This window comes from Thamnophis elegans, chromosome 3, assembly GCF_009769535.1.
Source record: "Thamnophis elegans isolate rThaEle1 chromosome 3, rThaEle1.pri, whole genome shotgun sequence".
Classification (NCBI taxonomy): domain Eukaryota; kingdom Metazoa; phylum Chordata; class Lepidosauria; order Squamata; family Colubridae; genus Thamnophis; species Thamnophis elegans.
Window position 1 is genome coordinate 81,187,122 of NC_045543.1, and position 10,763 is coordinate 81,197,884.

General features: G+C 46.1%; 1 non-coding gene across 1 annotated transcript; it reads right to left on the minus strand.

Moving 5' to 3' along the window:
• Positions 1 to 331: 331 nt before the first annotated feature.
• LOC116506874 lies at positions 332 to 438 on the minus strand. The gene has a single exon (XR_004255088.1). It is a non-coding gene; the product is annotated as a U6 spliceosomal RNA (small nuclear RNA).
• Between the last annotated feature and the right edge of the window lie 10,325 nt (positions 439 to 10,763).

The following is a 10,763-nucleotide window of genomic DNA, read 5'->3' on the forward strand; positions in this document are numbered from 1 at the left end:
TAACAGTTCTGAATTTTGACTTTTTGTGAAGCAGTTAAATGGTGGAAGTAGGGAATAATAGTATGAAAATTAGTGTTTGCTTGGTTTATTTTCCGTTTGGCAATTACGGTGAGTCTGAATCAAATAGTAACTTGGTTTTGAACTTTATATTCCATATCATGTAACATTCTTGCATATCTCTAATCACGTATTTGCTCTTATATTACTTTTTACATCATTTTTAGCATTTACTTCTATTGCACATATAACTAAAATTTATAGAAGATTTAGAATCCCTGTTAGAGTTTCCCTGAAATAATCCTGTATTATTATTTTTTATTTTATTTTTTAAAAAAATATGGAACGCTTTACGAATTTGCATGTCATCCATGCGCAGGGGCCATGCTAATCCTTTCTGTATTGTTCCAATTCTGGTAAATGTGCTGCTGAAGCGAGCACTGTCCTGTTATTATTTTTTATTTTGCAGAAATAAATGCTGAAAAGTACTCTCATCCCATATGTATATACATATCCCATTATGCAAGAATTAGCCAAGGTTTAGTCAATTTAGGATCATAGTGGACTTACTACTTATCGGTATATTAATTGCTTCTGATAAAAATAATTGCAGCCAAGATAAGATGGTTGCATTGTGTAAATGAGACCAAACCACCTGCTGTCAATGAGAAGAAGCAAATCATTCTTTTCCCAGGTAGATTTAGGAACATTCCTCTTCCTTCTGAATATAGGAATAAGGTTTTCTGTGTGTAGCTGAGCTTTGCGGGCTTTACGAAGCCAGCAAAAATAATCATAAAGTGAGCTCCATGCTGTATTTTGTGTGGTCTTGTAGCAATTGGATAAATCCTGTTGTTCACATTCAATGCTGCCTTATAATCAAGCCCTGAAATGTGTGTCATTTTCTTTTGGTATTGTTTTTGTTTTATTGTACAAAGAGATATAACCTCACTGAGAGAGTGACAAATTCAGTTACAGTCAAGCAGTACTTGACAGGTCCTATCAGAAAACCAAACAAGAAGAGAGCATGTAGGCCTTCTACCAGCTGTCACAGTTTTGCACAGCGAATGTTTGAAGAACCCGACCTGCAAATATTCACAGACCTTGGAATGCCCGCTTTAAGTAGTGACTTGGATGACAAAATTAACAATAAAGGGTCTAGGTGGATTTATGTATTTGAGTTCGGATGTTTATTTAGGCGTCCACTGAAAAGACCAGAAGATGATCTCTGGGTGAACCTCACCAGTGATCAGTGAACAGAGAACTGAATTGTCAGCCCAGTGAGATAAGCAATTCATTCGACAGAAATGAACATTTATAGAATTTGTGAGGCCCTGATATTTGTGAAGGCCTTGGTAGTCTCTGAGTTTGGTTGTTTGGTTGCAGACATTTCATTAACCAATTAAATTTTGTGTGTGTGTGTGTGTGTGTGTGTGTGTGTGTGTGTGTGTTAGCTTGCCCTGCTAGCAGGAGTTAAATTCAGCAGTTTCTGACAGTTCTGGAGAACCGGTAGCAGAAATTTTGATTAGTTTGGAGAACCGGCAAACACCACCTCTGGCTGGCCCCAGAATGGGGTGGGAATGGGGATTTTGCAGTATCCTTCCCCCAGGAGTGGGGAGGGAATGGGGATTTTGCAGTATCTTTTCCCCAGGAGTGGGCTGGGAATTTTTGTATTTGTATTTGTATTTATTGTACATTTATAGGCCGCCCTTTTCCCTGAGGGGACTCAGGGCGGCTTACAATAAAAGGGGAAGGGGAGTGTAGGACAAATACAAAAAGAAATGTGAACATGAATAAATTAAACAGTAAAACACAACATTCACTCAACATTCGGGAGGGGCGAAAGTAAAACTTATCCCCAGGCCTGACGGGCTAGCCAGATCTTGAGGGCTGTGCGGAAGGCCTGGACGGTGGTGAGGGTACGGATCTCCATGGGGAGATTATTCCATAGCGTCGGAGCCGCAACAGAGAAGGCTCTCCTCTGAGTAGTCGCCAGTCGGCACTGACTGGCGGATGGAATACGGAGGAGGCCAACTCTATGCGATCTGATGGGACGCAGGGAGGTAATTGGCAGAAGGCGGTCTCTCAAATAGCCAGATCCACTACCATGGAGCGCTTTATAGGTGGTGAGTAGGACCTTGAAGTGCACCCGGAGATCGACAGGTAGCCAGTGCAGCTCACGGAGGATCGGTGTTATGTGGGCGAACCGTGGTGCGCCCACGATCACTCGTGCGGCCGCATTCTGGACTAGCTGAAGTCTCCGGGTGCTCTTCAAGGGCAGCCCCATGTAGAGCACATTGCAGTATTCCAGCCTGGAGATCACAAGGGCTCGAGTGACTGTTGTGAGGGCCTCCCGATTCAGGTAGGGCCGCAACTGGCGCACCAGGCGAACCTGGGCAAATGCCCCCCTGGTCACAGCTGAAAGATGGTGGTCAAAAGTCAGCTGTGGGTCCAGGAGGACTCCCAAGTTGCGGGCCCTTTCTGAGGGGTATAAATTTTGTCCCCCCAGCCTGAGTGATGGTACGTTGGTCAAATTTTTGGGAGGAAAACACAACAGCCACTCGGTCTTGTCTGGGTTGAGTATCAGCTTGTTTGCTCTCATCCAGTCTTTAACGGCCTCAAGACCCCGGTTCATCACGTCCACCACTTCATTGAGTTGGCACGGGGCGGACAGATACAACTGTGTATCGTCCGCATATTGGTGGTATTTTATCCCGTGCCTCCGAATGATCTCACCCAGCGGTTTCATGTATATGTTAAATAGTAGGGGGGATAAGACCGACCCCTGCGGCACCCCATAAGTTAGGGGCCTCAGGGACGATCTCTGCCCCCCCACCAACACCGACTGCGACCTGTCCGAGAGATAGGAGGAGAACCACTGCAAAACAGTGCCGCCCACCCCTATCTCCCGCAGTCGTCGCAGAAGGATACCATGGTCGATGGTATCGAAAGCCGCTGAGAGGTCAAGGAGAACTAGGATGGAAGCATGGCCTCCATCCCTAGCTCTCCAGAGATCATCGGTCAATGCGACCAAAGCGGTTTCTGTGCTGTAACCGGGCCTGAAGCCAGACTGGAAGGGGTCAAGATAGTTAGCTTCCTCCAAGGTACGCTGAAGCTGGAGAGCCACCACCTTCTCAAAAACCTTCCCCACAAAGGGGAGGTTGGAGACTGGACGGTAGTTATTAAGGACAGCTGAATCCAAGGATGGTTTCTTCAGGAGGGGTCTCACCACCGCTGTCTTAAGCGCGGTGGGGAAGTACCCCTCCCGAAGAGAGGCGGTAACAACCGCCTGGATCCAGCCTCGTGTCACCTCACTGCTGCTGGCAACCAGCCAGGAGGGACACGGGTCCAGTATACAGGTGGAGGCACTCACAGCTCGCATAGCCTTGTCCACATCCCCAGAGGCAACTTCCTGAAACTCAACCCAGAGATGGTTTGCCAAGTCTTCCCCTTGTGTCCCGGCTGGATCTACTGGAGTGGAGTCCAGGTCCGCTCGAAACCGGGCAACTTTGTCCGCCAAGAACTGGACATACTCCTCAGCCTTACCCTGTAAGGGGTCCCCCGTCTCCCTCCTATTTAGGAGGGAGCGGGTTATCCTAAACAGGGCGGCTGGGCGGGACTCGGCGGACGCTACGAAGGAGGCAATATATGTTCTTTTTGCTGTTCTTAGAGTCCGAATATACTCCTTGGTGCATGCTGTTAAAAGTGCCCGCTTCGACTCGGACCTATCGGACCTCCACGAGTGCTCTAGGCGTCTCCTCCGGCGCTTTATCTCCCGGAGCTCCTCAGTGAACCAAGGAGGCCTCTGGGGGCCGCTGACCCGGAGGGGCCGTAGTGGCGCAATCCGGTCTAGAGACCCCGAAGCTGCCGAGTGCCAGGCAGCGACGAGGGTCTCCACCGAACTATGGGCGAGGGTATCAGGAATAACCCCAAGCTCCGTCTGGAACCTAACAGGGTCCATAAGTCGCTTGGGGCGGAACCAGCTGGTCGGTTCCTCCTCCCTACGGTGGGGGTTTGGCCTCCGGAAGTCTAGCCTCAGTAGGTAGTGGTCTGACCACGACAGGGGTATGATCTCATTACCCCTCAGACCAAGATCGTAACTCCACTGCTCCGAGAGGAATACGAGGTCAAGCGTGTGACCCGCTGAGTGAGTTGGGCCTCGAATTACTTGAGTCAAGCCCATGGCTGTCATGGAAGCCATGAACTCCTGCGCTCCATCAGAGTGTTCACCGAGCGAAGGCAAGTTGAAGTCCCCCAGAACCATAAGTCTAGGGAACTCAACTGCTAGCTCGGCTACTGACTCGAGGAGCGAGGGGAGGGCTGCTGCAACACAGTTGGGAGGCAGGTACGTAAGCAGCAGACCCACTTGACCCTTGAGGTCCAGCTTCACCAGCAGGGACTCACACCCGACAAGCTCCGGAGCAGGGATCCTACGAGGTACTAAAGACTCCCGGACTACAATAGCCACACCGCCACCCCTTCCCTGGGCTCTCGGCTGATGCAGCACCTGAAATCCGGCTGGGCACATCTCAACGAGGGGGACTCCTCCCTCCGGTCCCAGCCATGTCTCAGTAATACATGCCAGGTCTGCGCCCTCATCAGTTATCAAGTCCCGGATGAGGGGAGCCTTATGAACAACAGACCTGGCATTTAGCGACAGCAGCCTGAGACCAGGGTCCTGATTACTCGTGCCATCTGACCTTGGAGTGGGACTCCTAGGGCCGGAAGGAGGGATCTCTATGACACAGCGAGCCCTCCTTCCCCGATGATGGCCTGCCCTAAAGTCCCCGCCATATCTGCCTCTCCCTGTTATGACCGCGATGCTCCGACCCTCTCCCGTGGATATAGTTCCCCCAACCACTTCGATGGCCCCCGCATACCCCGCCAGGTCCTCCGAATCACTCATACCCAAACTCTCACACAAACAGTCCTCACTGGAAAAGTTAAAACACCAATACAACTATATAATAATAAAAAAGTGAGATCATTCATGTCATCTCAAGCAATCCCATGCACTCAACATACCGATTAAAAGAAATATAAGAAAAGGTTGCGCAGGTTCACAGCGTCTGTGTTAAGTTCGTAATAGTCCAAAGGTGCCCTCCACCTCTCCTGAGGGGGGTAGCACCTTAATAGGGGCTCCTCTAAGGAGACCAATATCGTCCAAGGAGGGGGGAGAATGGGGGACAAGGTGAATCTGGGCAGCAGCTGTAACAGAGGGAGTCAGGGGGCTAACCATGGCGAAGAAAGTCTGGTGGTTAAATTCAATTCCAGCCATCCCCTTGATGTTGTTTCCAGGTTAAGTCCTAGGGTGGGGAAAAGAATATCCGTCTCTGATGGAAAAGGGTAGGGGGAGATGTTCTGGTCACTAATCACTCTCTCCTTCAATTCAATCCCCTCGAGCAGTTTCCTCCCACACCAGTTCTCTTCTTTTGGGTACAACGTGATGTTCGTCGACGCTAGACAGCCTCCCTTACCAACAATGTCGGAGGCCAACCATATGCCAGCCACAGCGGCAATGGGAAGGAAATGCGTTCCAGCGTCTGCGTCGCCTCCCAAATTCTCCCTCAAAAAACACCAGCTCTCTCAAATAGTCCACGGCGTTCTTATAGTTCTCACCCAGTTCCTACCATTAAAACAACAATGCTGGTAGCGTTCGGCGTTTAGCGATGTTCGGAAACGCCCGTAAAAACCCCTCAGCGCTTCCCTAGGCCCTCAGAGCTCAGCGTCTCCCGCAATTGTCTCCCGCAATTCCACCGCTCCGTAGCTCAACTTCCTCCAAAACTTCTTCCAGAGCTCAACAACTGTTCGGTGACTTCTCGGGCTAGCAGCCTGGAGTGGTGTAATTCTCCGTTACCGCTGCCAGCCCCCGCGCCCACAGCCAACAGTATCTCAGCGCCTCCGTGTCTTCCGGAGCTCGGTGTTTTTCCGAGGATCGGCGTTTCTCCGGAGCTCGGCGTTTTTTCGGACTGGCAGCCCAGATTGATCAAATTTTCCGTTCCCGCTGCCAATCCTGGGTCGCTAGGTGTTCGGACGCTCGTTCCTCCTTTGGGTTGGCTCCCGAGTGCAAATACAGACTCTTTTTCAGATTTTAAATTTGATGTAAAAGCCGAGCGAAAAACCCGGCAGCCATTTTCCTCGCCCATGCGCAAACAGCCTGAATGGGGATTTTGCAATATCCTTCCCCTGCCACGCCCACAGAACCAGTAGTAAAATGTTTTGAATTTCCCCATTGCCTGCCAGTGTTGGTGAGGGTGTGGTTTTCTCTTTTGCAATTCCTTAATTAGGAACTACCAAGGAAAAATATCATAATCCAGAAGCTACTAAAGAGAAATACCCTAATCAAGGAACTACCAAGGAGAAATAAATATCCGGATCAAGGAACTACTAAGGAGAAAAATCGCACTTCCATTAACACTTGGCAGAGCAAGCTACTGTCTTTCAAAAATAAAAAAGGAGCAAATCTCACACTCACAAGGACTGAAGATGTTTCCTAGTTGGGTAATGAAATGTCTACAAGCAAACAACCAAGCTCACAGACCACCAAGGACTCCATACTTCAATCCTGAGCTGCAGATATTCTCTTCTGCAAGAGCCCTGATATTTGTTAGAAACAAGTCGCTTATTAATTGCATGTTATTTAAAAAAGGATCAGAAAAAGTGCCTGAGGTTTATCTTCTTACCTTGCCTGAACACAGCTTGATGTTGTCACTGTTTGCTGCCACAGCAAACAATATGGAAGAACGCTAGGTGGAAAGCCAGGGGATAGAAGTATAATTGCCCTATTGTAGCCAAAGACAGTTGCAGATTTTGATTCTGAAAATTGTGTTCAGCAGATGTCACTCAGCATCTTGATAAGGGAAGTGCTCAGTGGGTTCATTATGTTATTTCAAGTCAGAATGACAAGCAGAGCTGTAGCCAAAGGCTTTCTTCCCTCATTGTGTTAATAATATGTCATTTTTCTCAAACACTGAGTGTCACTGGCTCCCATTTTTCATCTCTCCCAGTGGAACTTGCAAAGTACTGAGCTCCTCAAAGATTACATCTGAATTTATTTCCTTTAATCTAAAGCATTTTGGGTAGTCACACAAAGGGTGTTCATTTGTTATCTCTGAAAATAAGGCGTGTGCAAGAGTGATTTGATTTATGTCAGATTGGCTGTCGCGGGAGGATCATCCCGCAAGTGTGGGAGAACTGGAGGACAGGGATGAGCCACGCCTCTCAGGATAGCCAACCTGACAACTGGTTATTAAATTATTTCAATCCCACCACCGGCTGAAACCAAGCTGCAATGTAAAGCTAAAGACAGCCTCATGGTGCCTAGACCTTTCCTCTTCTTCAGAGGTTTTCATGCAAGTTTTGCTGTCAGTGCACCCCGCACAACTATGAAATGATTTTTCATCAGTGTCAATGAAAGAAATGTGCTGAGCTGTGAAGCTTCATCATACTCATTTAGCTGCCGCAGATGAAATTTGGGATGACAAAGCTAGATCATACTGGCTGCTGTGGCTGTGAGCATAAGCAAGCTGGTCTTCTCTCTACCTTGGTTTATGCTTTGCCAGTACAAATGGGCTTCTCTGGATGATTTAAAATTAATATTCTCCTTCCCCGCCCTGCTTTGGCATTTAAATACAATCATCTCTACAGAATGGGATGCAGTGGCTCAGTGGCTATGACAATGAACTTGTCAATCATAAAGGTAAGCAGTTTAGTGGTTCGAATCCTTAGTGGCACGTAATGGAGTGAGCTCCCATTATTTGTCCCAACTTCTGTCAACCTAGCAGTTCAAAAGCATGTAAAATGCAAGTAGAAAAATAGGGACCACTTTGGTGGGAAGGTAACAGGGTTCCGTGTGCTTTCGGCATTTAGTCATGCTGGCCACATAACCATAGAGATGTCTTCAGAAAAAGCTGGCTCTTTGGCTTTGAAACGGAGATGAGCACTGCCCCCTAGAGTCAGGAACAACTAGCATATATGTGCAAGGGGAATCTTTACCTTTACCTTTAAGTCTGAGGAAATTCCGGACTTCCTGGGAGGAGCCTACTGGTGAAGGCAGCAAAAAATCAGCTGCCTCCGAATTCCTGGCTACGTACCTGTTTAGAGGATCTTCCATCTGACGTCTTATCAGGTTTTCTTATCCTTCAGGCAAGAGGGAAAGAAGAAACTGTTTTGCTGGCAAATGCTCTTCGATTTTGCAGCTTTTGTGCTTGCAAGGAAAGGGGGCTAGCCCAAGGCAGAACGGCTGTCCGTGCTGGGAACTTCAAACTGCCTTGTGCAGGACAAAGTAGGTCTCTCCCACTCTGCTCTAAGTTTTGTTTGATTTAATCTTATCACGAGCTGAATCCGTTTACTGCGAGGACAATAATTGCTTATCAACATTTTAGCTTCTTCTCTTTTTCTCCTCCGAAAAATTATTTACTCAGAGGCTTTTAAAATGGCGCCGAGCAGGCTGGTTTCTCCGGTAATAACGAACACTTTTTGCTAATTCTCACAAGACTTCAAAAGAATTCAAAACAAAAGAGATAGCTTATCATATGTTTTGGTTTCACAATAGAAGAATTTTACTCCTTCATTAACTTTGCTTATTTGGAAGTTAAATGGTGACGAATCTGTTGAACGGTCTTGTTACAATGTTTACTCACTGAAACTTTTGCCAAGCCTTAAACTTCAAAATAAAAGCCTCTTTACTTAAAGCTGCATATTTAGGCGATAGAGTTTTATTAACTGCAGGCAGACAAATTTTGAAATGGCCTCAAAACCAAATATTAACTTGAAGTCGTCACCCTCCACTTCCAGGGGCACATCCTCAGTGCCTGGCACAAAGCTGCAGCCTCCGCTTCCTACGCCCCCTGCTGGGGATGTGTTAACGAAAGAATTTTTCCTGAGTAATTTAAGCGAGGCTCTTAATGCACAGACAATTAAAATGGAAGATAAATTTAGAGATAATAGAGAGGAGGGAAAAGAGGAAATAAAAGAAATGAAAGAAGAAATTAAAAGTGAAATTAAAAGTGAAATAAAAGGACTTAAACAGGAGTTGTATGAGAATTTGAGGCTAAGGTTGATAAAATTAGAGATGACATGCTGAGTCTTGTAACTGTATTAACAGAACATATTTCTGGAGTGGAAGATACTCTAGAGGTTCTTAATGATGCCAATGCTAACTTGACATTGAAAACAGAGGTGGTGGAACAAAAAGTGGAAAATGCTGAAAAAGAAATTATTATGATACAGTACCGACAAATGGAGTTCGCATTAAGAGTAAGGGGGCTGCGTGAGGAGAAACAGGAGAACCTGAAACAGATCCTATCGGAAGCTTTTGACCGCCTGATGGGAAGACCAGGGACCAACCAAGGCTGGCAAATTGACAAAGCTTACCGCGTTAACTCCTGGCTGGCAAAGCAGAAGCAGCTTCCTCGAGACATCGTTATATATTTTACTACAAGAGAGTTCAGAAATATGGTACTGCAAGCGTCTTATAACACTAAGCTTCAAATTGGCGGTGAAGACCTGGCTGTTTTGAAAGAGATACCACCTCAAATGTTAAGAGCCAGAAGAGACTACGCTTTTTTGGTCGAAGAACTCAGAAATCGTCAGATACAGTATAGATGGGATGCACCATTCGGCATCATATTTACATTTGATAAGCAAAGGTACCGCCTCAACTCTGTATGGAAAGCCCGAGATTTTTATTATAATATATTGAAGGCCGGACACCCTGCACCATCTGGACCTAGAGAAAGACCACAAGAAGGACAGGATAGACAGCAAACTATACAACCACCAGACAAGATGGAGCATCTCTCTTCTCTAGAAGTGCAAGGTGCTATGGAACCAAGACCTAGCCGCATGACTACTAGACGTATGGAGAAACAAGCTAAGAAGCAACAGCATCAACAATCATCGGCCATCGATCAAGGAACTACAACAACAAATCTGGAAGCAGTGGGAGGAGCTAGACCTAAGGTTAAACAGGCCGTGCAGGAAGCTCTAAAAATGCTTCAACCAACCAAAGATGACAACTAAGATTTTAACATGGAATGTCAACGGACTGAACTCTCCACAGAAGAGGAAGAAAATATTTCATTATCTTAAACAGTTTAAGAACGATGTAATTTGTTTGCAAGAAACTCATATCAAGTCAACTGATCAAAAATATTTGATCAACTCAAAACTTGGTCAACATTTTGCAGCTTCTGCTATGGAAAAGAAGAATGGTATAGTTGTATACTTAAGAAAAGATATGAAAGCTGAATTAATAGAAGCAGATCCCTTCGGAAGATATATTGCTTTAGACTTAATCTTAGAAGGGAAAAAGACATTACTTTTGGGAATTTATGCTCCCAATCAACAGCAAGATAGATTCTATAGAAATCTTCATGCTAAATTAGTACAGTGGGACTATAGTTCCTGTATACTATTGGGTGACTGGAATGGAGTGATAGACACTAAGAGAGATAAGAAGATTTCCCGCCTAAATACCAAGATGCGAGCAAAGTTACCCAAATCTTTCTTTGACATTATGGATGATTTCGAATTGAGAGATATCTGGCGAGAAAGAAATGCAGAGGAATATGACTTCACTTTCTTCTCGGACAGGCATCAATCCCTTTCAAGGATTGATTTTATTCTAACCACTAATGATTTGCTTTCTAGGGTCAAGAAAACAAAGATTGCAGCTAGAGTCCTTTCGGACCATAACCCAGTTTGGATGGAGTTGGGAAGGGTAGTGCAGGCAAGAAGGTTTTGGAAACTGAATGAAAATTTATTTA